This window comes from Bombina bombina, chromosome 4 (genome assembly GCF_027579735.1).
Source record: "Bombina bombina isolate aBomBom1 chromosome 4, aBomBom1.pri, whole genome shotgun sequence".
NCBI lineage: Eukaryota > Metazoa > Chordata > Amphibia > Anura > Bombinatoridae > Bombina > Bombina bombina.
Genome location: NC_069502.1, coordinates 840113196 through 840140594, shown reverse-complemented (window position 1 = coordinate 840140594; position 27399 = coordinate 840113196). Strand labels below are relative to the sequence as shown.

At 32.6% G+C, this 27399-nt stretch overlaps 23 non-coding genes across 23 annotated transcripts; 1 reads left to right on the top strand and 22 right to left on the bottom strand.

Moving 5' to 3' along the window:
• Window positions 1–62: 62 nt before the first annotated feature.
• TRNAT-AGU (transfer RNA threonine (anticodon AGU)) lies at window positions 63–136 on the bottom strand. Its single transcript has one exon. It is a non-coding gene; the product is annotated as a tRNA-Thr (tRNA).
• A 209-nt stretch (window positions 137–345) lies between these two features.
• On the bottom strand, window positions 346–419 carry TRNAT-UGU (transfer RNA threonine (anticodon UGU)). Its single transcript has one exon. It is a non-coding gene; the product is annotated as a tRNA-Thr (tRNA).
• A 1071-nt stretch (window positions 420–1490) lies between these two features.
• On the bottom strand, window positions 1491–1564 carry TRNAT-AGU (transfer RNA threonine (anticodon AGU)). The gene has a single exon. It is a non-coding gene; the product is annotated as a tRNA-Thr (tRNA).
• Window positions 1565–2917: 1353 nt separating this feature from the next.
• On the bottom strand, window positions 2918–2991 carry TRNAT-AGU (transfer RNA threonine (anticodon AGU)). The gene has a single exon. It is a non-coding gene; the product is annotated as a tRNA-Thr (tRNA).
• Window positions 2992–3199: 208 nt separating this feature from the next.
• Window positions 3200–3273, bottom strand: TRNAT-UGU (transfer RNA threonine (anticodon UGU)). The gene has a single exon. It is a non-coding gene; the product is annotated as a tRNA-Thr (tRNA).
• A 1071-nt stretch (window positions 3274–4344) lies between these two features.
• On the bottom strand, window positions 4345–4418 carry TRNAT-AGU (transfer RNA threonine (anticodon AGU)). The gene has a single exon. It is a non-coding gene; the product is annotated as a tRNA-Thr (tRNA).
• A 208-nt stretch (window positions 4419–4626) lies between these two features.
• TRNAT-UGU (transfer RNA threonine (anticodon UGU)) lies at window positions 4627–4700 on the bottom strand. Its single transcript has one exon. It is a non-coding gene; the product is annotated as a tRNA-Thr (tRNA).
• Window positions 4701–5771: 1071 nt separating this feature from the next.
• TRNAT-AGU (transfer RNA threonine (anticodon AGU)) lies at window positions 5772–5845 on the bottom strand. Its single transcript has one exon. It is a non-coding gene; the product is annotated as a tRNA-Thr (tRNA).
• A 208-nt stretch (window positions 5846–6053) lies between these two features.
• TRNAT-UGU (transfer RNA threonine (anticodon UGU)) lies at window positions 6054–6127 on the bottom strand. Its single transcript has one exon. It is a non-coding gene; the product is annotated as a tRNA-Thr (tRNA).
• A 1071-nt stretch (window positions 6128–7198) lies between these two features.
• TRNAT-AGU (transfer RNA threonine (anticodon AGU)) lies at window positions 7199–7272 on the bottom strand. The gene has a single exon. It is a non-coding gene; the product is annotated as a tRNA-Thr (tRNA).
• A 210-nt stretch (window positions 7273–7482) lies between these two features.
• On the bottom strand, window positions 7483–7556 carry TRNAT-UGU (transfer RNA threonine (anticodon UGU)). Its single transcript has one exon. It is a non-coding gene; the product is annotated as a tRNA-Thr (tRNA).
• Window positions 7557–8627: 1071 nt separating this feature from the next.
• Window positions 8628–8701, bottom strand: TRNAT-AGU (transfer RNA threonine (anticodon AGU)). Its single transcript has one exon. It is a non-coding gene; the product is annotated as a tRNA-Thr (tRNA).
• Window positions 8702–8910: 209 nt separating this feature from the next.
• Window positions 8911–8984, bottom strand: TRNAT-UGU (transfer RNA threonine (anticodon UGU)). Its single transcript has one exon. It is a non-coding gene; the product is annotated as a tRNA-Thr (tRNA).
• Window positions 8985–10054: 1070 nt separating this feature from the next.
• TRNAT-AGU (transfer RNA threonine (anticodon AGU)) lies at window positions 10055–10128 on the bottom strand. Its single transcript has one exon. It is a non-coding gene; the product is annotated as a tRNA-Thr (tRNA).
• A 208-nt stretch (window positions 10129–10336) lies between these two features.
• TRNAT-UGU (transfer RNA threonine (anticodon UGU)) lies at window positions 10337–10410 on the bottom strand. The gene has a single exon. It is a non-coding gene; the product is annotated as a tRNA-Thr (tRNA).
• Window positions 10411–11481: 1071 nt separating this feature from the next.
• On the bottom strand, window positions 11482–11555 carry TRNAT-AGU (transfer RNA threonine (anticodon AGU)). Its single transcript has one exon. It is a non-coding gene; the product is annotated as a tRNA-Thr (tRNA).
• A 208-nt stretch (window positions 11556–11763) lies between these two features.
• On the bottom strand, window positions 11764–11837 carry TRNAT-UGU (transfer RNA threonine (anticodon UGU)). The gene has a single exon. It is a non-coding gene; the product is annotated as a tRNA-Thr (tRNA).
• A 1071-nt stretch (window positions 11838–12908) lies between these two features.
• On the bottom strand, window positions 12909–12982 carry TRNAT-AGU (transfer RNA threonine (anticodon AGU)). Its single transcript has one exon. It is a non-coding gene; the product is annotated as a tRNA-Thr (tRNA).
• A 209-nt stretch (window positions 12983–13191) lies between these two features.
• Window positions 13192–13265, bottom strand: TRNAT-UGU (transfer RNA threonine (anticodon UGU)). The gene has a single exon. It is a non-coding gene; the product is annotated as a tRNA-Thr (tRNA).
• A 1071-nt stretch (window positions 13266–14336) lies between these two features.
• On the bottom strand, window positions 14337–14410 carry TRNAT-AGU (transfer RNA threonine (anticodon AGU)). The gene has a single exon. It is a non-coding gene; the product is annotated as a tRNA-Thr (tRNA).
• A 209-nt stretch (window positions 14411–14619) lies between these two features.
• TRNAT-UGU (transfer RNA threonine (anticodon UGU)) lies at window positions 14620–14693 on the bottom strand. The gene has a single exon. It is a non-coding gene; the product is annotated as a tRNA-Thr (tRNA).
• Window positions 14694–16629: 1936 nt separating this feature from the next.
• On the top strand, window positions 16630–16703 carry TRNAT-AGU (transfer RNA threonine (anticodon AGU)). The gene has a single exon. It is a non-coding gene; the product is annotated as a tRNA-Thr (tRNA).
• Window positions 16704–17955: 1252 nt separating this feature from the next.
• TRNAT-UGU (transfer RNA threonine (anticodon UGU)) lies at window positions 17956–18029 on the bottom strand. The gene has a single exon. It is a non-coding gene; the product is annotated as a tRNA-Thr (tRNA).
• Window positions 18030–27399: the final 9370 nt, after the last annotated feature.

Sequence of the window (27399 nt, the reverse complement as noted above, 5' to 3'; positions counted from 1 at the left end):
TGCTAGACCTTTTATGCATTTTTAAAAATCTTTTTATCATATAATGCTTTTTAAAAATAGAAAGGCACTGCTGAGATTCGAACTCAGGATCTCCTGTTTACTAGACAGGCGCTTTAACCAACTAAGCCACAGCGCCTTGTAGTACCAGGTGTTTTTTTTTGGTCTCAGAGACTGACATGGCCTGAAATATTAAGAAAAAAAGCACATTCTATGCCATTTACATTTTAACATCCAATAAACAACTTATATTATCATGTAATTCAACACACATTTTAATTATCCTACAATGTATTATAGAGACCTTTATACTTTTTTAATATCAATTAAACATGACAGATTTAGAGAAGGCACTGCTGAGATTCGAACTCAGGATCTCCTGTTTACAAGACAGGCGCTTTAACCAACTAAGCCACAGCGCCTGACATTCAATTACATCCGGATGGTTTTTGTAGGAGTTGTTTTAGACATCTAAATAATAATGCATTGGAGGTTTTTTGTGTGTTCTGGGCTTTGGTACGTTTGTCGAGTTTTACAAATGAACAATATATGAGATTTTTTGTATTTTTTATAAAATTAGCATGTGATATTTTCTTCAATAAAGATTTGTAGGTTAGTGGATTTGCTTTAAACTATATTTTACAAATAAATGATAAATCAGATAGATTGAATTTTCTGTAAAATTTTCAGGTAATATTTTTTTTGCTAAAAGAGATTTGATCGTTAGTGGCTTCACTTCGCTTTGGGCCATGCTTTTTGTGTTCAGCCTCAATAGGGAAAATGCTGTCAACTGGATTCAAGTAGGCTTTTTAAAAAGATTTGATGTTGTTTACTGCATACATTAAAATATTAAATTAAAATTTTACTCTGCGCAATTCATGATGTTTATACATTAAAATCTCAAACTTTAAAAAATCTTCCTATTCCAGTGAGTACTCATATCAATAATGATTCAACTTTTATCAAAATATGCTTGAGTAACATCTATCGAAGTGGGTCAGATGATTGTGAAATTTGTAGACCTCTACCATTGACTTAAAAAGCTGTAAACAAACAAAAATATAATCTTAGTTTCAAATCATTTCATCTATGTTTTGAAAGTTTATCTAATATATTAAGAAGAAACGTCTGGGAATCTTCCAATTATTATTATTCTTTTATATTTGCCCAGAATATTGATAAAAGACATGATTCGGTATTACTATCGAACTAGGAAGAATAAGTTGAACAATCTACATGTAAAATTTGAAAGGTAAGTCTTTAAAGTTGTAGAAATGTGTTGTAATTACAATATACTAACCATTATCCTTTGACTAATGTTATGATATTCATTTAATCACTGAAGAAGGATTTTACTTTTATTTTTTAAAGTACGTATGCATACAGCAACTATCTTATCCCAATTTGTTACTCTACTCACTATTGATGTCCTGCTAGACCTTTTATGCATTTTTAAAAATCTTTTTATCATATAATGCTTTTTAAAAATAGAAAGGCACTGCTGAGATTCGAACTCAGGATCTCCTGTTTACTAGACAGGCGCTTTAACCAACTAAGCCACAGCGCCTTGTAGTACCAGGTGTTTTTTTTGGTCTCAGAGACTGACATGGCCTGAAATATTAAGAAAAAAAGCACATTCTATGCCATTTACATTTTAACATCCAATAAACAACTTATATTATCATGTAATTTAACACACATTTTAATTATCCTACATTGTATTTTAGAGACCTTTATACTTTTTTAATATCAATTAAATATGACAGATTTAGAGAAGGCACTGCTGAGATTCGAACTCAGGATCTCCTGTTTACAAGACAGGGGCTTTAACCAACTAAGCCACAGCACCTGACACTCAATTACATCCGGATGGTTTTTGTAGGAGTTGTTTTAGACATCTAAATAATAATGCATTGGAGGTTTTTTGTGTGTTCTGGGCTTTGGTACATTTGTCGAGTTTTACAAATGAACAATATATGAGATTTTTTGTATTTTTTATAAAATTAGCATGTGATATTTTCTTCAATAAAGATTTGTAGGTTAGTGGATTTGCTTTAAACTATATTTTACAAATAAATGATAAATCAGATAGATTGAATTCTCTGTAAAATTTTCAGGTAATATTTTTTTTGCTAAAAGAGATTTGATCGTTAGTGGCTTCACTTCGCTTTGGGCCATGCTTTTTGTGTTCAGCCTCAATAGGGAAAATGCTGTCAACTGGATTCAAGTAGGCTTTTTAAAAAGATTTGATGTTGTTTACTGCATACATTAAAATATTAAATTAAAATTTTACTCTGCGCAATTCATGATGTTTATACATTAAAATCTCAAACTTTAAAAAATCTTCCTATTCCAGTGAGTACTCATATCAATAATGATTCAACTTTTATCAAAATATGCTTGAGTAACATCTATCGAAGTGGGTCAGATGATTGTGAAATTTGTAGACCTCTACCATTGACTTAAAAAGCTGTAAACAAACAAAAATATAATCTTAGTTTCAAATCATTTCATCTATGTTTTGAAAGTTTATCTAACATATGAAGAAGAAACGTCTGGGAATCTTCCAATTATTATTATTCTTTTATATTTGCCCAGAATATTGATAAAAGACATGATTCGGTATTACTATCGAACTAGGAAGAATAAGTTGAACTATCTACATGTAAAATTTGAAAGGTAAGTCTTTAAAGTTGTAGAAATGTGTTGTAATTACAATATACTAACCATTATCCTTTGACTAATGTTATGATATTCATTTAATCACTGAAGAAGGATTTTACTTTTATTTTTTAAAGTACGTATGCATACAGCAACTATCTTATCCCAATTTGTTACTCTTCTCACTATTGATGTCCTGCTAGACCTTTTATGCATTTTTAAAAATCTTTTTATCATATAATGCTTTTTAAAAATAGAAAGGCACTGCTGAGATTCGAACTCAGGATCTCCTGTTTACTAGACAGGCGCTTTAACCAACTAAGCCACAGCGCCTTGTAGTACCAGGTGTTTTTTTTGGTCTCAGAGACTGACATGGCCTGAAATATTAAGAAAAAAAGCACATTCTATGCCATTTACATTTTAACATCCAATAAACAACTTATATTATCATGTAATTTAACACACATTTTAATTATCCTACAATGTATTATAGAGACCTTTATACTTTTTTAATATCAATTAAACATGACAGATTTAGAGAAGGCACTGCTGAGATTCGAACTCAGGATCTCCTGTTTACAAGACAGGCGCTTTAACCAACTAAGCCACAGCGCCTGACATTCAATTACATCCGGATGGTTTTTGTAGGAGTTGTTTTAGACATCTAAATAATAATGCATTGGAGGTTTTTTGTGTGTTCTGGGCTTTGGTACGTTTGTCGAGTTTTACAAATGAACAATATATGAGATTTTTTGTATTTTTTATAAAATTAGCATGTGATATTTTCTTCAATAAAGATTTGTAGGTTAGTGGATTTGCTTTAAACTATATTTTACAAATAAATGATAAATCAGATAGATTGAATTTTCTGTAAAATTTTCAGGTAATATTTTTTTTGCTAAAAGAGATTTGATCGTTAGTGGCTTCACTTCGCTTTGGGCCATGCTTTTTGTGTTCAGCCTCAATAGGGAAAATGCTGTCAACTGGATTCAAGTAGGCTTTTTAAAAAGATTTGATGTTGTTTACTGCATACATTAAAATATTAAATTAAAATTTTACTCTGCGCAATTCATGATGTTTATACATTAAAATCTCAAACTTTAAAAAATCTTCCTATTCCAGTGAGTACTCATATCAATAATGATTCAACTTTTATCAAAATATGCTTGAGTAACATCTATCGAAGTGGGTCAGATGATTGTGAAATTTGTAGACCTCTACCATTGACTTAAAAAGCTGTAAACAAACAAAAATATAATCTTAGTTTCAAATCATTTCATCTATGTTTTGAAAGTTTATCTAACATATTAAGAAGAAACGTCTGGGAATCTTCCAATTATTATTATTCTTTTATATTTGCCCAGAATATTGATAAAAGACATAATTCGGTATTACTATCGAACTAGGAAGAATAAGTTGAACAATCTACATGTAAAATTTGAAAGGTAAGTCTTTAAAGTTGTAGAAATGTGTTGTAATTACAATATACTAACCATTATCCTTTGACTAATGTTATGATATTCATTTAATCACTGAAGAAGGATTTTACTTTTATTTTTTAAAGTACGTATGCATACAGCAACTATCTTATCCCAATTTGTTACTCTACTCACTATTGATGTCCTGCTAGACCTTTTATGCATTTTTAAAAATCTTTTTATCATATAATGCTTTTTAAAAATAGAAAGGCACTGCTGAGATTCGAACTCAGGATCTCCTGTTTACTAGACAGGCGCTTTAACCAACTAAGCCACAGCGCCTTGTAGTACCAGGTGTTTTTTTTGGTCTCAGAGACTGACATGGCCTGAAATATTAAGAAAAAAAGCACATTCTATGCCATTTACATTTTAACATCCAATAAACAACTTATATTATCATGTAATTTAACACACATTTTAATTATCCTACATTGTATTTTAGAGACCTTTATACTTTTTTAATATCAATTAAATATGACAGATTTAGAGAAGGCACTGCTGAGATTCGAACTCAGGATCTCCTGTTTACAAGACAGGCGCTTTAACCAACTAAGCCACAGCGCCTGACATTCAATTACATCCGGATGGTTTTTGTAGGAGTTGTTTTAGACATCTAAATAATAATGCATTGGAGGTTTTTTGTGTGTTCTGGGCTTTGGTACATTTGTCGAGTTTTACAAATGAACAATATATGAGATTTTTTGTATTTTTTATAAAATTAGCATGTGATATTTTCTTCAATAAAGATTTGTAGGTTAGTGGATTTGCTTTAAACTATATTTTACAAATAAATGATAAATCAGATGGATTGAATTTTCTGTAAAATTTTCAGGTAATATTTTTTTTGCTAAAAGAGATTTGATCGTTAGTGGCTTCACTTCGCTTTGGGCCATGCTTTTTGTGTTCAGCCTCAATAGGGAAAATGCTGTCAACTGGATTCAAGTAGGCTTTTTAAAAAGATTTGATGTTGTTTACTGCATACATTAAAATATTAAATTAAAATTTTACTCTGCGCAATTCATGATGTTTATACATTAAAATCTCAAACTTTAAAAAATCTTCCTATTCCAGTGAGTACTCATATCAATAATGATTCAACTTTTATCAAAATATGCTTGAGTAACATCTATCGAAGTGGGTCAGATGATTGTGAAATTTGTAGACCTCTACCATTGACTTAAAAAGCTGTAAACAAACAAAAATATAATCTTAGTTTCAAATCATTTCATCTATGTTTTGAAAGTTTATCTAACATATTAAGAAGAAACGTCTGGGAATCTTCCAATTATTATTATTCTTTTATATTTGCCCAGAATATTGATAAAAGACATGATTCGGTATTACTATCGAACTAGGAAGAATAAGTTGAACAATCTACATGTAAAATTTGAAAGGTAAGTCTTTAAAGTTGTAGAAATGTGTTGTAATTACAATATACTAACCATTATCCTTTGACTAATGTTATGATATTCATTTAATCACTGAAGAAGGATTTTACTTTTATTTTTTAAAGTACGTATGCATACAGCAACTATCTTATCCCAATTTGTTACTCTACTCACTATTGATGTCCTGCTAGACCTTTTATGCATTTTTAAAAATCTTTTTATCATATAATGCTTTTTAAAAATAGAAAGGCACTGCTGAGATTCGAACTCAGGATCTCCTGTTTACTAGACAGGCGCTTTAACCAACTAAGCCACAGCGCCTTGTAGTACCAGGTGTTTTTTTTGGTCTCAGAGACTGACATGGCCTGAAATATTAAGAAAAAAAGCACATTCTATGCCATTTACATTTTAACATCCAATAAACAACTTATATTATCATGTAATTTAACACACATTTTAATTATCCTACATTGTATTTTAGAGACCTTTATACTTTTTTAATATCAATTAAATATGACAGATTTAGAGAAGGCACTGCTGAGATTCGAACTCAGGATCTCCTGTTTACAAGACAGGCGCTTTAACCAACTAAGCCACAGCGCCTGACATTCAATTACATCCGGATGGTTTTTGTAGGAGTTGTTTTAGACATCTAAATAATAATGCATTGGAGGTTTTTTGTGTGTTCTGGGCTTTGGTACGTTTGTCGAGTTTTACAAATGAACAATATATGAGATTTTTTGTATTTTTTATAAAATTAGCATGTGATATTTTCTTCAATAAAGATTTGTAGGTTAGTGGATTTGCTTTAAACTATATTTTACAAATAAATGATAAATCAGATAGATTGAATTTTCTGTAAAATTTTCAGGTAATATTTTTTTTGCTAAAAGCGATTTGATCGTTAGTGGCTTCACTTCGCTTTGGGGCATGCTTTTTGTGTTCAGCCTCAATAGGGAAAATGCTGTCAACTGGATTCAAGTAGGCTTTTTAAAAAGATTTGATGTTGTTTACTGCATACATTAAAATATTAAATTAAAATTTTACTCTGCGCAATTCATGATGTTTATACATTAAAATCTCAAACTTTAAAAAATCTTCCTATTCCAGTGAGTACTCATATCAATAATGATTCAACTTTTATCAAAATATGCTTGAGTAACATCTATCGAAGTGGGTCAGATGATTGTGAAATTTGTAGACCTCTACCATTGACTTAAAAAGCTGTAAACAAACAAAAATATAATCTTAGTTTCAAATCATTTCATCTATGTTTTGAAAGTTTATCTAACATATTAAGAAGAAACGTCTGGGAATCTTCCAATTATTATTATTCTTTTATATTTGCCCAGAATATTGATAAAAGACATGATTCGGTATTACTATCGAACTAGGAAGAATAAGTTGAACAATCTACATGTAAAATTTGAAAGGTAAGTCTTTAAAGTTGTAGAAATGTGTTGTAATTACAATATACTAACCATTATCCTTTGACTAATGTTATGATATTCATTTAATCACTGAAGAAGGATTTTACTTTTATTTTTTAAAGTACGTATGCATACAGCAACTATCTTATCCCAATTTGTTACTCTTCTCACTATTGATGTCCTGCTAGACCTTTTATGCATTTTTAAAAATCTTTTTATCATATAATGCTTTTTAAAAATAGAAAGGCACTGCTGAGATTCGAACTCAGGATCTCCTGTTTACTAGACAGGCGCTTTAACCAACTAAGCCACAGCGCCTTGTAGTACCAGGTGTTTTTTTTTGGTCTCAGAGACTGACATGGCCTGAAATATTAAGAAAAAAAAGTACATTCTATGCCATTTACATTTTAACATCCAATAAACAACTTATATTATCATGTAATTTAACACACATTTTAATTATCCTACATTGTATTTTAGAGACCTTTATACTTTTTTAATATCAATTAAATATGACAGATTTAGAGAAGGCACTGCTGAGATTCGAACTCAGGATCTCCTGTTTACAAGACAGGCGCTTTAACCAACTAAGCCACAGCGCCTGACATTCAATTACATCCGGATGGTTTTTGTAGGAGTTGTTTTAGACATCTAAATAATAATGCATTGGAGGTTTTTTGTGTGTTCTGGGCTTTGGTACGTTTGTCGAGTTTTACAAATGAACAATATATGAGATTTTTTGTATTTTTTATAAAATTAGCATGTGATATTTTCTTCAATAAAGATTTGTAGGTTAGTGGATTTGCTTTAAACTATATTTTACAAATAAATGATAAATCAGATAGATTGAATTCTCTGTAAAATTTTCAGGTAATATTTTTTTTGCTAAAAGAGATTTGATCGTTAGTGGCTTCACTTCGCTTTGGGCCATGCTTTTTGTGTTCAGCCTCAATAGGGAAAATGCTGTCAACTGGATTCAAGTAGGCTTTTTAAAAAGATTTGATGTTGTTTACTGCATACATTAAAATATTAAATTAAAATTTTACTCTGCGCAATTCATGATGTTTATACATTAAAATCTCAAACTTTAAAAAATCTTCCTATTCCAGTGAGTACTCATATCAATAATGATTCAACTTTTATCAAAATATGCTTGAGTAACATCTATCGAAGTGGGTCAGATGATTGTGAAATTTGTAGACCTCTACCATTGACTTAAAAAGCTGTAAACAAACAAAAATATAATCTTAGTTTCAAATCATTTCATCTATGTTTTGAAAGTTTATCTAACATATTAAGAAGAAACGTCTGGGAATCTTCCAATTATTATTATTCTTTTATATTTGCCCAGAATATTGATAAAAGACATGATTCGGTATTACTATCGAACTAGGAAGAATAAGTTGAACAATCTACATGTAAAATTTGAAAGGTAAGTCTTTAAAGTTGTAGAAATGTGTTGTAATTACAATATACTAACCATTATCCTTTGACTAATGTTATGATATTCATTTAATCACTGAAGAAGGATTTTACTTTTATTTTTTAAAGTACGTATGCATACAGCAACTATCTTATCCCAATTTGTTACTCTTCTCACTATTGATGTCCTGCTAGACCTTTTATGCATTTTTAAAAATCTTTTTATCATATAATGCTTTTTAAAAATAGAAAGGCACTGCTGAGATTCGAACTCAGGATCTCCTGTTTACTAGACAGGCGCTTTAACCAACTAAGCCACAGCGCCTTGTAGTACCAGGTTTTTTTTTTTGGTCTCAGAGACTGACATGGCCTGAAATATTAAGAAAAAAAGCACATTCTATGCCATTTACATTTTAACATCCAATAAACAACTTATATTATCATGTAATTTAACACACATTTTAATTATCCTACATTGTATTTTAGAGACCTTTATACTTTTTTAATATCAATTAAATATGACAGATTTAGAGAAGGCACTGCTGAGATTCGAACTCAGGATCTCCTGTTTACAAGACAGGCGCTTTAACCAACTAAGCCACAGCGCCTGACATTCAATTACATCCGGATGGTTTTTGTAGGAGTTGTTTTAGACATCTAAATAATAATGCATTGGAGGTTTTTTGTGTGTTCTGGGCTTTGGTACATTTGTCGAGTTTTACAAATGAACAATATATGAGATTTTTTGTATTTTTTATAAAATTAGCATGTGATATTTTCTTCAATAAAGATTTGTAGGTTAGTGGATTTGCTTTAAACTATATTTTTCAAATAAATGATAAATCAGATGGATTGAATTTTCTGTAAAATTTTCAGGTAATATTTTTTTTGCTAAAAGAGATTTGATCGTTAGTGGCTTCACTTCGCTTTGGGCCATGCTTTTTGTGTTCAGCCTCAATAGGGAAAATGCTGTCAACTGGATTCAAGTAGGCTTTTTAAGAAGATTTGATGTTGTTTACTGCATACATTAAAATATTAAATTAAAATTTTACTCTGCGCAATTCATGATGTTTATACATTAAAATCTCAAACTTTAAAAAATCTTCCTATTCCAGTGAGTACTCATATCAATAATGATTCAATTTTATCAAAGTATGCTTGAGTAACATCTATCAAAGTGGGTCAGATGATTGTGAAATTTGTAGACCTCTACCATTGACTTAAAAAGCTGTAAACAAACAAAAATATAATCTTAGTTTCAAATCATTTCATCTATGTTTTGAAAGTTTATCTAACATATTAAGAAGAAACGTCTGGGAATCTTCCAATTATTATTATTCTTTTATATTTGCCCAGAATATTGATAAAAGACATGATTCGGTATTACTATCGAACTAGGAAGAATAAGTTGAACAATCTACATGTAAAATTTGAAAGGTAAGTCTTTAAAGTTGTAGAAATGTGTTGTAATTACAATATACTAACCATTATCCTTTGACTAATGTTATGATATTCATTTAATCACTGAAGAAGGATTTTACTTTTATTTTTTAAAGTACGTATGCATACAGCAACTATCTTATCCCAATTTGTTACTCTTCTCACTATTGATGTCCTGCTAGACCTTTTATGCATTTTTAAAAATCTTTTTATCATATAATGCTTTTTAAAAATAGAAAGGCACTGCTGAGATTCGAACTCAGGATCTCCTGTTTACTAGACAGGCGCTTTAACCAACTAAGCCACAGCGCCTTGTAGTACCAGGTGTTTTTTTTTGGTCTCAGAGACTGACATGGCCTGAAATATTAAGAAAAAAAGCACATTCTATGCCATTTACATTTTAACATCCAATAAACAACTTATATTATCATGTAATTAACACACATTTTAATTATCCTACATTGTATTTTAGAGACCTTTATACTTTTTTAATATCAATTAAATATGACAGATTTAGAGAAGGCACTGCTGAGATTCGAACTCAGGATCTCCTGTTTACAAGACAGGCGCTTTAACCAACTAAGCCACAGCGCCTGACATTCAATTACATCCGGATGGTTTTTGTAGGAGTTGTTTTAGACATCTAAATAATAATGCATTGGAGGTTTTTTGTGTGTTCTGGGCTTTGGTACGTTTGTCGAGTTTTACAAATGAACAATATATGAGATTTTTTGTATTTTTTATAAAATTAGCATGTGATATTTTCTTCAATAAAGATTTGTAGGTTAGTGGATTTGCTTTAAACTATATTTTACAAATAAATGATAAATCAGATAGATTGAATTTTCTGTAAAATTTTCAGGTAATATTTTTTTTGCTAAAAGAGATTTGATCGTTAGTGGCTTCACTTCGCTTTGGGCCATGCTTTTTGTGTTCAGCCTCAATAGGGAAAATGCTGTCAACTGGATTCAAGTAGGCTTTTTAAGAAGATTTGATGTTGTTTACTGCATACATTAAAATATTAAATTAAAATTTTACTCTGCGCAATTCATGATGTTTATACATTAAAATCTCAAACTTTAAAAAATCTTCCTATTCCAGTGAGTACTCATATCAATAATGATTCAACTTTTATCAAAATATGCTTGAGTAACATCTATCGAAGTGGGTCAGATGATTGTGAAATTTGTAGACCTCTACCATTGACTTAAAAAGCTGTAAACAAACAAAAATATAATCTTAGTTTCAAATCATTTCATCTATGTTTTGAAAGTTTATCTAACATATGAAGAAGAAACGTCTGGGAATCTTCCAATTATTATTATTCTTTTATATTTGCCCAGAATATTGATAAAAGACATGATTCGGTATTACTATCGAACTAGGAAGAATAAGTTGAACTATCTAAATGTAAAATTTGAAAGGTAAGTCTTTAAAGTTGTAGAAATGTGTTGTAATTACAATATACTAACCATTATCCTTTGACTAATGTTATGATATTCATTTAATCACTGAAGAAGGATTTTACTTTTATTTTTTAAAGTACGTATGCATACAGCAACTATCTTATCCCAATTTGTTACTCTTCTCACTATTGATGTCCTGCTAGACCTTTTATGCATTTTTAAAAATCTTTTTATCATATAATGCTTTTTAAAAATAGAAAGGCACTGCTGAGATTCGAACTCAGGATCTCCTGTTTACTAGACAGGCGCTTTAACCAACTAAGCCACAGCGCCTTGTAGTACCAGGTGTTTTTTTTGGTCTCAGAGACTGACATGGCCTGAAATATTAAGAAAAAAAGCACATTCTATGCCATTTACATTTTAACATCCAATAAACAACTTATATTATCATGTAATTTAACACACATTTTAATTATCCTACAATGTATTATAGAGACCTTTATACTTTTTTAATATCAATTAAACATGACAGATTTAGAGAAGGCACTGCTGAGATTCGAACTCAGGATCTCCTGTTTACAAGACAGGCGCTTTAACCAACTAAGCCACAGCGCCTGACATTCAATTACAACCGGATGGTTTTTGTAGGAGTTGTTTTAGACATCTAAATAATAATGCATTGGAGGTTTTTTGTGTGTTCTGGGCTTTGGTACGTTTGTCGAGTTTTACAAATGAACAATATATGAGATTTTTTGTATTTTTTATAAAATTAGCATGTGATATTTTCTTCAATAAAGATTTGTAGGTTAGTGGATTTGCTTTAAACTATATTTTACAAATAAATGATAAATCAGATAGATTGAATTTTCTGTAAAATTTTCAGGTAATATTTTTTTTGCTAAAAGAGATTTGATCGTTAGTGGCTTCACTTCGCTTTGGGCCATGCTTTTTGTGTTCAGCCTCAATAGGGAAAATGCTGTCAACTGGATTCAAGTAGGCTTTTTAAAAAGATTTGATGTTGTTTACTGCATACATTAAAATATTAAATTAAAATTTTACTCTGCGCAATTCATGATGTTTATACATTAAAATCTCAAACTTTAAAAAATCTTCCTATTCCAGTGAGTACTCATATCAATAATGATTCAACTTTTATCAAAATATGCTTGAGTAACATCTATCGAAGTGGGTCAGATGATTGTGAAATTTGTAGACCTCTACCATTGACTTAAAAAGCTGTAAACAAACAAAAATATAATCTTAGTTTCAAATCATTTCATCTATGTTTTGAAAGTTTATCTAACATATGAAGAAGAAACGTCTGGGAATCTTCCAATTATTATTATTCTTTTATATTTGCCCAGAATATTGATAAAAGACATGATTCGGTATTACTATCGAACTAGGAAGAATAAGTTGAACTATCTACATGTAAAATTTGAAAGGTAAGTCTTTAAAGTTGTAGAAATGTGTTGTAATTACAATATACTAAACATTATCCTTAGACTAATGTTATGATATTCATTTAATCACTGAAGAAGGATTTTACTTTTATTTTTTAAAGTACGTATGCATACAGCAACTATCTTATCCCAATTTGTTACTCTACTCACTATTGATGTCCTGCTAGACCTTTTATGCATTTTTAAAAATCTTTTTATCATATAATGCTTTTTAAAAATAGAAAGGCACTGCTGAGATTCGAACTCAGGATCTCCTGTTTACTAGACAGGCGCTTTAACCAACTAAGCCACAGCGCCTTGTAGTACCAGGTTTTTTTTTTTGGTCTCAGAGACTGACATGGCCTGAAATATTAAGAAAAAAAGCACATTCTATGCCATTTACATTTTAACATCCAATAAACAACTTATATTATCATGTAATTTAACACACATTTTAATTATCCTACATTGTATTTTAGAGACCTTTATACTTTTTTAATATCAATTAAATATGACAGATTTAGAGAAGGCACTGCTGAGATTCGAACTCAGGATCTCCTGTTTACAAGACAGGCGCTTTAACCAACTAAGCCACAGCGCCTGACATTCAATTACATCCGGATGGTTTTTGTAGGAGTTGTTTTAGACATCTAAATAATAATGCATTGGAGGTTTTTTGTGTGTTCTGGGCTTTGGTACGTTTGTCGAGTTTTACAAATGAACAATATATGAGATTTTTTGTATTTTTTATAAAATTAGCATGTGATATTTTCTTCAATAAAGATTTGTAGGTTAGTGGATTTGCTTTAAACTATATTTTACAAATAAATGATAAATCAGATAGATTGAATTTTCTGTAAAATTTTCAGGTAATATTTTTTTTGCTAAAAGAGATTTGATCGTTAGTGGCTTCACTTCGCTTTGGGCCATGCTTTTTGTGTTCAGCCTCAATAGGGAAAATGCTGTCAACTGGATTCAAGTAGGCTTTTTAAGAAGATTTGATGTTGTTTACTGCATACATTAAAATATTAAATTAAAATTTTACTCTGCGCAATTCATGATGTTTATACATTAAAATCTCAAACTTTAAAAAATCTTCCTATTCCAGTGAGTACTCATATCAATAATGATTCAACTTTTATCAAAATATGCTTGAGTAACATCTATCGAAGTGGGTCAGATGATTGTGAAATTTGTAGACCTCTACCATTGACTTAAAAAGCTGTAAACAAACAAAAATATAATCTTAGTTTCAAATCATTTCATCTATGTTTTGAAAGTTTATCTAACATATTAAGAAGAAACGTCTGGGAATCTTCCAATTATTATTATTCTTTTATATTTGCCCAGAATATTGATAAAAGACATGATTCGGTATTACTATCGAACTAGGAAGAATAAGTTGAACAATCTACATGTAAAATTTGAAAGGTAAGTCTTTAAAGTTGTAGAAATGTGTTGTAATTACAATATACTAACCATTATCCTTTGACTAATGTTATGATATTCATTTAATCACTGAAGAAGGATTTTACTTTTATTTTTTAAAGTACGTATGCATACAGCAACTATCTTATCCCAATTTGTTACTCTTCTCACTATTGATGTCCTGCTAGACCTTTTATGCATTTTTAAAAATCTTTTTATCATATAATGCTTTTTAAAAATAGAAAGGCACTGCTGAGATTCGAACTCAGGATCTCCTGTTTACTAGACAGGCGCTTTAACCAACTAAGCCACAGCGCCTTGTAGTACCAGGTGTTTTTTTTTGGTCTCAGAGACTGACATGGCCTGAAATATTAAGAAAAAAAGTACATTCTATGCCATTTACATTTTAACATCCAATAAACAACTTATATTATCATGTAATTTAACACACATTTTAATTATCCTACATTGTATTTTAGAGACCTTTATACTTTTTTAGTATCAATTAAATATGACAGATTTAGAGAAGGCACTGCTGAGATTCGAACTCAGGATCTCCTGTTTACAAGACAGGCGCTTTAACCAACTAAGCCACAGCGCCTGACATTCAATTACATCCGGATGGTTTTTGTAGGAGTTGTTTTAGACATCTAAATAATAATGCATTGGAGGTTTTTTGTGTGTTCTGGGCTTTGGTACATTTGTCGAGTTTTACAAATGAACAATATATGAGATTTTTTGTATTTTTTATAAAATTAGCATGTGATATTTTCTTCAATAAAGATTTGTAGGTTAGTGGATTTGCTTTAAACTATATTTTACAAATAAATGATAAATCAGATAGATTGAATTTTCTGTAAAATTTTCAGGTAATATTTTTTTTGCTAAAAGAGATTTGATCGTTAGTGGCTTCACTTCGCTTTGGGCCATGCTTTTTGTGTTCAGCCTCAATAGGGAAAATGCTGTCAACTGGATTCAAGTAGGCTTTTTAAGAAGATTTGATGTTGTTTACTGCATACATTAAAATATTAAATTAAAATTTTACTCTGCGCAATTCATGATGTTTATACATTAAAATCTCAAACTTTAAAAAATCTTCCTATTCCAGTGAGTACTCATATCAATAATGATTCAACTTTTATCAAAATATGCTTGAGTAACCATCTATCGAAGTGGGTCAGATGATTGTGAAATTTGTAGACCTCTACCATTGACTTAAAAAGCTGTAAACAAACAAAAATATAATCTTAGTTTCAAATCATTTCATCTATGTTTTGAAAGTTTATCTAACATATGAAGAAGAAACGTCTGGGAATCTTCCAATTATTATTATTCTTTTATATTTGCCCAGAATATTGATAAAAGACATGATTCGGTATTACTATCGAACTAGGAAGAATAAGTTGAACAATCTACATGTAAAATTTGAAAGGTAAGTCTTTAAAGTTGTAGAAATGTGTTGTAATTACAATATACTAACCATTATCCTTAGACTAATGTTATGATATTCATTTAATCACTGAAGAAGGATTTTACTTTTATTTTTTAAAGTACGTATGCATACAGCAACTATCTTATCCCAATTTGTTACTCTTCTCACTATTGATGTCCTGCTAGACCTTTTATGCATTTTTAAAAATCTTTTTATCATATAATGCTTTTTAAAAATAGAAAGGCACTGCTGAGATTCGAACTCAGGATCTCCTGTTTACTAGACAGGCGCTTTAACCAACTAAGCCACAGCACCTTGTAGTACCAGGTGTTTTTTTTGGTCTCAGAGACTGACATGGCCTGAAATATTAAGAAAAAAAGCACATTCTATGCCATTTACATTTTAACATCCAATAAACAACTTATATTATCATGTAATTTAACACACATTTTAATTATCCTACAATGTATTATAGAGACCTTTATACTTTTTTAATATCAATTAAACATGACAGATTTAGAAAAGGCACTGATGAGATTCGAACTCAGGATCTCCTGTTTACAAGACAGGCACTTTAACCAACTAAGCCACAGCGCCTGACATTCAAAGCAAGTTTAAAGCAAATCCACTAACCTACAAATCTTTATTGAAGAAAATATCACATGCTAATTTTATAAAAAATACAAAAAATCTCATATATTTTTCATTTGTAAAACTCGACAAATGTACCATAGCCCAGAACACACAAAAAACCTCCAATGCATTATTATTTAGATGTCTAAAACAACTCCTACAAAAACCATCCAGACGTAACTGAATATCAGGCGCTGTGGCTTAGTTGGTTAAAGCGCCTGTCTTGTAAACAGGAAATCCTGAGTTCGAATCTCAGCAGTGCCTTCTCTAAATCTGTCATATTTAATTGATTTTAAAAAAGTATAAAGGTCTCTAAAATACAATGTAGGATAATTAAAATGTGTGTTAAATTACATGATAATATAAGTTGTTTATTGGATGTTAAAATGTAAATGGCATAGAATGTACTTTTTTTCTTAATATTTTAGGCCATATCAGTCTCTGAGACCAAAAAAAACACCTGGTACTACAAGGCGCTGTGGCTTAGTTGGTTAAAGTGCCTGTCTAGTAAACAGGAGATCCTGAGTTCGAATCTCAGCAGTGCCTTTCAATTTTTAAAAAGCATTATATGATAAAAAGATTTTTAAAAATGCATAAAAGGTCTAGCAGGACATCAATAGTGAGAAGAGTAACACATTGGGATAAGATAGTTGCTGTATGCATACGTACTTTAAAAAATAAAAGTAAAATCCTTAATAAAATAAAGATTTGTAGGTTAGTGGATTTGCTTTAAACTATATTTTACAAATAAATGATAAATCAGATGGATTGAACTTTCTGTAAAATTTTCAGGTAATATTTTTTTTTGCTAAAAGAGATTTGATCGTTAGTGGCTTCACTTCGCTTTGGGGCATGCTTTTTGTGTTCAGCCTCAATAGGGAAAATGCTGTCAACTGGATTCAAGTAGGCTTTTTAAGAAGATTTGATGTTGTTTACTGCATACATTAAAATATTAAATTAAAATTTTACTCTGCGCAATTCATGATGTTTATACATTAAAATCTCAAACTTTCGAAGTGGGTCAGATGATTTTGAAATTTGTAGACCTCTACCATAGACTTAAAAAGCTGTAAACAAACAAAAATATAATCTTAGTTTCAAATCATTTCATCTATGTTTTGAAAGTTTATCTAATATATGAAGAAGAAACGTCTGGGAATCTTCCAATTATTATTATTCTTTTATATTTGCCCAGAATATTGATAAAAGACATGATTCGGTATTACTATCGAACTAGGAAGAATAAGTTGAACTATCTACATGTAAAATTTGAAAGGTAAGTCTTTAAAGTTGTAGAAATGTGTTGTAATTACAATATACTAACCATTATCCTTTGACTAATGTTATGATATTCATTTAATCACTGAAGAAGGATTTTACTTTTATTTTTTAAAGTACGTATGCATACAGCAACTATCTTATCCCAATTTGTTACTCTTCTCACTATTGATGTCCTGCTAGAACTTTTATGCATTTTTTAAAATCTTTTTATCATATAATGCTTTTTAAAAATAGAAAGGCACTGCTGAGATTCGAACTAAGGATCTCCTGTTTACTAGACAGGCGCTTTAACCAACTAAGCCACAGCGCCTTGTAGTACCAGGTGTTTTTTTTGGTCTCAGAGACTGACATGGCCTGAAATATTAAGAAAAAAGCACATTCTATGCCATTTACATTTTAACATCCAATAAACAACTTATATTATCATGTAATTTAACACACATTTAAATTATCCTACATTGCATTTTAGAGACCTTTATACTTTTTTAATATCAATTAAATATAACAGAATTAGAGAAGGCACTGCTGAGACTCGAACTCAGGATCTCCTGTTTACAAGACAGGCGCTTTAACCAACTAAGCCACAGCGCCTGACATTCAATTACATCCGGATGGTTTTTGTAGGAGTTGTTTTAGACATCTAAATAATAATACATTGGAGGTTTTTTGTGTGTTCTGGGCTTTGGTACGTTTGTCGAGTTTTACAAATGAACAATATATGAGATTTACTGTATTTTTTATAAAATTAGCATGTGATATTTTCTTCAATAAAGATTTGTAGGTTAGTGGATTTGCTTTAAACTATATTTTACAAATTAATGATAAATCAGATGGATTGAATTTTCTGTAAAATTTTCAGGTAATATTTTTTTTGCTAAAAGAGTTTTGATCGTTAGTGGCTTCACTTCGCTTTGGGCCATGCTTTTTGTGTTCAGCCTCAATAGGGAAAATGCTGTCAACTGGATTCAAGTAGGCTTTTTAAGAAGATTTGATGTTGTTTACTGCATACATTAAAATATTAAATTAAAATTTTACTCTGCGCAATTCATGATGTTTATACATTAAAATCTCAAACTTTAAAAAATCTTCCTATTCCAGTGAGTACTCATATCAATAATGACTCAAATATTATCAAAATATGCTTGAGTAACATCTATCGAAGTGGGTCAGATGATTGTGAAATTTGTAGACCTCTACCATTGACTTAAAAAGCTGTAAACAAACAAAAATATAATCTTAGTTTCAAATCATTTCATCTATGTTTTGAAAGTTTATCTAATATATGAAGAAGAAACGTCTGGGAATCTTCCAATTATTATTATTCTTTTATATTTGCCCAGAATAGTGATAAAAGACATGATTCGGTATTACTATCGAACTAGGAAGAATAAGTTGAACTATCTACATGTAAAATTTGAAAGGTAAGTCTTTAAAGTTGTAGAAATGTGTTGTAATTACAATATACTAACCATTATCCTTTGACTAATGTTATGATATTCATTTAATCACTGAAGAAGGATTTTACTTTTATTTTTTAAAGTACGTATGCATACAGCAACTATCTTATCCCAATGTGTTACTCTTCTCACTATTGATGTCCTGCTAGACCTTTAATGCATTTTTAAAAATCTTTTTATCATATAATGCTTTTTAAAAATAGAAAGGCACTGCTGAGATTCAAACTCAGGATCTCCTGTTTACTAGACAGGTGCTTTAACCAACTAAGCCACAGCACCTTGTAGTACCAGGTGTTTTTTTTGGTCTCAGAGACTGACATGGCCTGAAATATTAAGAAAAAAAGCACATTCTATGCCATTTACATTTTAACATCCAATAAACAACTTAGATTATCATGTAATTTAACACACATTTAAATTATCCTACATTGTATTTTAGAGACCTTTATACTTTGTTAATATCAATTAAATATGACAGATTTAGAGAAAGCACTGCTGAGATTTGAACTCAGAATCTCCTGTTTACAAGACAGGTGCTTTAACCAACTAAGCCACAGCGCCTGGCATTCAATTACATCCGGATGGTTTTTGTAGGAGTTGTTTTAGACATCTAAATAATAATGCATTGGAGGTTTTTTGTGTGTTCTGGGCTTTGGTACGTTTCTCGAGTTTTACAAATGAACAATATATGAGATTTTTTGTATTTTTTATAAAATTAGCATGTGATATTTTCTTCAATAAAGATTTGTAGGTTAGTGGATTTGCTTTAAACTATATTTTACAAATGAATGATAAATCAAATGGATTGAATTTTCTGTAAAATTTTCAGGTAATATTTTTTTTGCTAAATGAGATTTGATCGTTAGTGGCTTCACTTCGCTTTGGGCCATGCTTTTGTGTTCAGCCTCAATAGGGAAAATGCTGTCATCTGGATTCAAGTAGGCTTTTTAAGAAGATTTGATGTTGTTTATTGCATACATAAAATATTAAATTAAAATTTTACTCTGCGCAATTCATGATGTTTATACATTAAAATCTCAAACTTTAAAAAATCTTCCTATTCCAGTGAGTACTCATATCAATAATGACTCAAATATTATCAAAATATGCTTGAGTAACATCTATCGAAGTGGGTCAGATAATTGTGAATTTTGTAGACCTCTACCATTGACTTAAAAAGCTGTAAACAAACAAAAATATAATCTTAGTTTCAAATCATTTCATCTATGTTTTGAAAGTTTATCTAATATATGAAGAAGAAACGTCTGGGAATCTTCCAATTATTATTATTCTTTTATATTTGCCCAGAATATTGATAAAAGACATGATTCGGTATTCCTATCGAACTAGGAAGAATAAGTTGAACTATCTACATGTAAAATTTGAAAGGTAAGTCTTTAAAGTTGTAGAAATGTGTTGTAATTACAATATACTAACCATTATCCTTTGACTAATGTTATGATATTCATTTAATCACTGAAGAAGGATTTTACTTTTATTTTTTAAAGTACGTATGCATACAGCAACTATCTTATCCCAATTTGTTACTCTTCTCACTATTGATGTCCTGCTAGACCTTTTATGCATTTTTAAAAATCTTTTTATCATATAATGCTTTTTAAAAATAGAAAGGCACTGCTGAGATTCGAATTCAGGATCTCCTGTTTACTAGACAGGCGCTTTAACCAACTAAGCCACAGCGCCTTGTAGTACCAGGTGTTTTTTTTGGTCTCAGAGACTGACATGGCCTGAAATATTAAGAAAAAAAGCACATTCTATGCCATTTACATTTTAACATCCAATAAACAACTTATATTATCATGTAATTTAACACACATTTTAATTATCCTACATTTTATTTTAGAGACCTTTATACTTTTTTAATATCAATTAAATATGACAGATTTAGAGAAGGCACTGCTGAGATTTGAACTCAGGATCTCCTGTTTACAAGACAGGCGCTTTAACCAACAAAGCCACAGCGCCTGACATTCAATTACATCCGGATGGTTTTTGTAGGAGTTGTTTTAGACATCTAAATAATAATGCATTGGAGGTTTTTTGTGTGTTCTGGGCTTTGGTACGTTTGTCGAGTTTTACAAATGAACAATATATGAGATTTTTTGTATTTTTTATAAAATTAGCATGTGATATTTTCTTTAATAAAGATTTGTAGGTTAGTGGATTTGCTTTAAACTATATTTTACAAATAAATGATAAATCAGATGGATTGAATTTTCTGTAAAATTTTCAGGTAATATTTTTTTTGCTAAAAGCGATTTGATCGTTAGTGGCTTCACTTCGCTTTGGGCCATGCTTTTTGTGTTCAGCCTCAATAGGGAAAATGCTGTCAACTGGATTCAAGTAGGCTTTTTAAGAAGATTTGATGTTGTTTACTGCATACATTAAAATATTAAATAAAAATTTTACTCTGCGCAATTCATGATGTTTATACATTAAAATCTCAAACTTTAAAAAATCTTCCTATTCCAGTGAGTACTCATATCAATAATGACTCAAATATTATCAAAATATGCTTGAGTAACATCTATCGAAGTGGGTCAGATGATTGTGAAATTTGTAGACCTCTACCATTGACTTAAAAAGCTGTAAACAAACAAAAATATAATCTTAGTTTCAAATCATTTCATCTATGTTTTGAAAGTTTATCTAATATATGAAGAAGAAACGTCTGGGAATCTTCCAATTATTATTATTCTTTTATATTTGCCCAGAATATTGATAAAAGACATGATTCGGTATTACTATCGAACTAGGAAGAATAAGTTGAACTATCTACATGTAAAATTTGAAAGGTAAGTCTTTAAAGTTGTAGAAATGTGTTGTAATTACAATATACTAACCATTATCCTTTGACTAATGTTATGATATTCATTTAATCACTAAAGAAGGATTTTACTTTTATTTTTTAAAGTACGTATGCATACAGCAACTATCTTATCCCAATTTGTTACTCTTCTCACTATTGATGTCCTGCTAGACCTTTTATGCATTTTTAAAAGTCTTTTTATCATATAATGCTTTTTAAAAATAGAAAGGCACTGCTGAGATTCGAATTCAGGATCTCCTGTTTACTAGACAGGTGCTTTAACCAACTAAGCCACAGCGCCTTGTAGTACCAGGTGTTTTTTTGGTCTCAGAGACTGACATGGCCTGAAATATTAAGAAAAAAAGGACATTCTATGCCATTTACATTTTAACATCCAATAAACAACTTAGATTATCATGTAATTTAACACACATTTTAATTATCCTTCATTTTATTTTAGAGACCTTTATACTTTTTTAATATCAATTAAATATGACAGATTTAGAGAAGGCACTGCTGAGATTTGAACTCAGGATCTCCCGTTTACAAGACAGGCGCTTTAACCAACTAAGCCACAGCGCCTGACATTCAATTACATCCGGATGGTTTTTGTAGGAGTTGTTTTAGACATCTAAATAATAATGCATTGGAGGTTTTTTGTGTGTTCTGGGCTTTGGTACGTTTGTCGAGTTTTACAAATGAACAATATATGAGATTTTTTGTACTTTTTATAAAATTAGCATGTGATATTTTCTTCAATAAAGATTTGTAGGTTAGTGGATTTGCTTTAAACTATATTTTACAAATAAATGATAAATCAAATGGATTGAATTTTCTGTAAAATTTTCAGGTAATGTGGACTTCCGGTGGGCGGAGCTAGCGGCTGGCAGCAGAACAGAAGAGCTCCGCAATTTAACTCTGAATATATCCCATTTTCTGCTGCCGGCTGCCTTATCCCACGTTACCGCCTTGTTGGGTAGATGTAATAAGACCTCAACCGGCCAGGGTTAGATCGTGAAGGGCCGAAAATCGCTCTTGCCTCGGAAGGCATTTCTATCTGCGCCACGCTGCGCACCTAACGGACCTCGCGGACTCCATCTTGGAGGATCCCTCCCTACCTCCATACCCACCACAGCCCGGACGGAGCTGCAGAATCATACAGCCTAAGGAATATATCGGAAACGCTATAGGATACCAATCCAGCCAGATTAACTGTCTCTGTGGCGGTTGAAAATGGGACAATCATAAGCGGTACTCAGGTAACACGCACCCTGAAGGGACATTGTGGGCTAAATGATTAACTCAATTAGAAGCAATGCTGATAGCAATTGACTGCATTTAAGTAATCCGGCCTGCTTCATTTTATCTTGGAAGGGAGAGCAAATAAATACAAAAAAAAAAAAGAAAAGCAAACTTATATCAAGACACAAGTTGATAGATAACTGGGGGCCGGAGACAGAGAGCTGCAGCGCTGGAGCTGTGAGCGAACTCAGCAATCTATAACTGCACAGGGGCTAGACATATGGAACGTTCTGCTCTATTGCATAGCTGGTATAGCTAAAAAAATTCCCAGGACTATATCTAAGGTCTATGTTTTCAGAGTGGGGCAGAGTTTCTCTATTATTCGCTGCGTAGCTGGTATAGCTAAATTTTTTACATCTGTCTCATGTGATCTTGTGAGTACACTTGAAGCCTATCACTTCTAACTGAATAATTTGCCTGACACTTTACTGCTTCATAACTACCTCAGTGAACTTATCCTATTACACCTGGGACTAACATTTCTAATATGAGATAAGAGGGGATGCAGCTTACTTGTTTGTTTCTTACTCATCCTGCTCGTTCACAGCCTGTGGGGCCGCTACATCTCACAGAATTTCAGTATCACTTTGTGGTTTATGCATAACGTTCCTGCAATACTAGCCCTCTTGTACAATTTGTTCTATGAAAGTGGACGAGTATTTTCACAGGCTGCCTTCGCCTTCAAGTAGCACCATGAGTCAAAGATCAAAAAATCAGGACAAGAGGCACAAAATCCTTATTGAATCTCAGGCAAACACCTCACTTGCAGATATTGAAAATAATTCACCGGGTGACCACTCCTCACTCTTGCAAGAACTTAAAGCATTTTTCTTACCAAAGATGGACAGTTTGCAGGCTGGTGTTGATACTTTGACCAGTGAGGTAAGACTCTTTTCTACACGTATGTCTGCCGCAGAACAGAGAATTTCGGGGGTTGAGGATAGGCAGCAAGAATCAGATATCTCATTGAAGCACTTGCTGAAACAAAATCAACAGTTAATGGATAAAGTAGAAGATTTAGAAAACCGCAGTAGACGAAACAACCTGCGAATTGTAGGTGTTCCTGAATCTATCAAGGATAAAGATCTACTGGACTTTGCCGCCTCAACCCTTCCAAAGCTCCTGGGCATGCCTTTGGATTGCCTCCCACTGGATATTGAGAGATCACACCGAATTGGCCCTAACAGATATCTGGACAACTCCAGGGAAAAACCACGTCAAGTAATCTTTAAGTGTTTGAATTTCCAGGACAAGCTTGCCATTCTCAGAGCATACAGAACGGCTAAAGAAGTCATTTATGAAGATCACCGCCTCTTGTTGTTTCAGGACTTTTCTGTGGAAGTCACTAAGAGACGCAGGGACTTTGCCTCACTCTGTTCCACCTTGCATGAGCAGGGGCGTAAATTTGCTCTTATGTTTCCAGCTACCCTTAAGATCCAGACCCTTTCAGGCCCAAAAACTTTCCACTCGCCTGCAGCAGCGCAAGCATTTTTGTCCACAGAGCGAAGGCAGGATAATGGTTGATAAGACTCTGACAAGAATCAATGTTCTCTTTTTTTACATAAAATGTATCTCATGACATATTTGGTCCCTATCTTGCAGAGACCGTGGTTGTGGTTGATGGTTCTCAGTTGGTGTGTGTGCTTGTGGGGCTTGGAGAGGGGGCACTTGGACGCCGAGTTCCCTTTTGCTGTTGAGCACTTGCTTCTATCTGAAATACTCTCTTACGTCATTGACGTTTGCAGGTGTTGCAGTGTGTCCTCTCTGGCCCACATAGGCGAAATAGATTTCATAATAAGTATGGTTGTTTATATGGTTTGTTTTCTTAGTACTCTCAATGTTTGCTCTAGCCCCAGCTCCTACACACCCCACCTTATTAAGACTATGCAATACCCCCCACGTCGCATAACCCATGGTTCAGAAAGGTATGTTATCGGTAGAGCCCCTACTCATTCTAGGTTTCCCACCCCCTTTCCTGCATGTTTGGCCCTTGACTTGCATCTAACACCATTAGATGGCGATCCTCTGTCTGCCTTCCATCTCCTATGGTCCACTGCCGTGGGTGTTGTAGAGCTGCTCTGTTCCAGGGGTATTGTTCCTGACTGTATGCTATGTATTCTCCCACCTCAAACTTTGCCTGGCCATTGTTTATTTGTTCCCTCCCTTCTTTCCTGCGCTGCATCCCTTGAAGTAGAGCCACTCCTTGAAATGCTGAGCATATTTTTCAATACAAATACAATCGTGATTGGTAATTGTTGGTCCCAATACAGAAAATCTATTCGTTGTATATATGACTCCATTGTCTTGATCTATGCTAAGCCTCTTAAGGTTATTTTATACTCTGGAATGTTGAAAATATCTTGTACTGTATACTCTGGAATGTTGAAAATATCTTGTACTGTTTATACAGCTGTGGTTGAAAAACTTCGGCCTCAGCATAATACTAATGCCATTTTATGTTCTCGTTTCCTCCATAGCTGCTGTGGAATCTATGCCTGGGGGCCTCTGGCTCCCTCCCCTCCGCCACACCGCCAACCAACGGAGGCTAAACACTGTCATCATATCAACGTAAGTCAAATTTACACAACATATATATGTATTACCATTATAAGCTTTAGATATGTCACCTCCCATTAAAGTTATTGCTTGGAATGTAGGGGGCATCACATCCCCGGCAAAGAGGAGTATGATTCTTCACCATTTAGACTCATTACGGGCTGACATAGCTTTACTCCAAGAGACGAAACTAACAACTGAGGAACATGAGAAATTAAAAATACGCTGGGTTGGACAGGTTATAAGCTCCCCCACAGAGTGTAGGAAGAGGGGGGTTGCAGTCCTAGTGCGCAAAGGCTTGGCAGTTGTTTTTTCTAAGGTAGAGATAGACAAGAAGGGGAGATTTATAGTTGCCTTAATTCAGACTGACACTTCCACATACACCCTATGCAATGTTTATGGCCCTAATGTATATGACCCTGACTTTTGGACGAACCTTTTAGCCACATTGGCCACATATAACGCTCCTATAATTATGGGAGGTGATTTTAACTTGGCTCAGGCTCTTCCCCTGGATAGGTTTAGAGACCCTTCTGTCTCAAAAGCTTTGAAGATAAATATGTCTAGATATAAGCGGGAGGTATCCCTTATTGGCTCCTTCAAAGAAACTTTGAACCTGGTAGATGTGTGGAGAGCTAGAAACCCTGTCGAGAGATATTTCACTTGCCTTTCTAAAACGCATCATACCATGTCACGTATTGACTATTTTCTGACCGCACCAAGTATCACGCCACAGATCTCGTTCATAGGTATAGGTCAAGTTACTATTTCAGACCATGCCCCAGTTACCCTACTCCTTCAGCCTCAGCTTCCTAAGCCCCCAAATAATACTTGGAGATTCCCTCTTCACCTCTATAATAATATTGAGTTTCGTCGCCATTTAAAAGCCTCCTGGACACACTATGCGTCGGACAATGCTTCCCACTCAAGTGCTCCAGATCTATTTTGGCATGCCTCCAAGGCGGTGATGAGGGGCCACATAACCTCTTTTACAGCGCATCATAACAAGCAGCTTAAGAGCGTGGATGGGGCTCTTCTTTCCCAACTCACTGAGGCTTATAATAAATATCTATCTACCCCTACATTGCTGACTAGGAAAGCGTACTATGACCTTAAACAAACTAGGGATACATATCTCGCTCAACAAGACAATAAAATCAATATCCACAGGCAGGGGCGTTATTATCGGCATGGTAATAAGGCTGGCAGGTTACTCGCCAAGTTGGTTCACTCTTATAAGCCTAAGTCCCAGATCCTAGCCATTAAATCTAAGGGTACCCTAACTGTCGATTCTAAAGACATCATGGCAGAATTTGTAGACTATTATACTTCCCTATATTCTAAACAATTAATTCATTCAGAAGCAAAACATAAGTTTTGGGATGCAGTGCAACTCCCTACTCTTACGGAGGACCAGACCTCCCTCTTGAACTCTAGGATACTTCCTCAAGAGGTTCTTAAGGCCATTCGGCAGAACAAGCTGGGCAAGGCAGCGGGCCCTGACGGGCTACCCGCCGAATATTTTAAAATACTGGATGAAGAACTGGCCCCTGTCCTATCTTCCCTATACTCTGCGTATCTGGCAGGCACTGAGCAAATAAATGACAGATTCCCTGAAGCCAACATCTGTCTTTTATTGAAACCCGATAGGGATCCCACTCTCACCTCATCTTATCGCCCCATTTCACTGTTAAATGGGGACTATAAACTTTTGACGAAGATCCTGGCGGATAGATTGGCAACGGTTTTACCACATATAGTCCATGCCGACCAAACTGGTTTTGTAAAGGGCAGATCGTCAGTGTTGAACATCAGG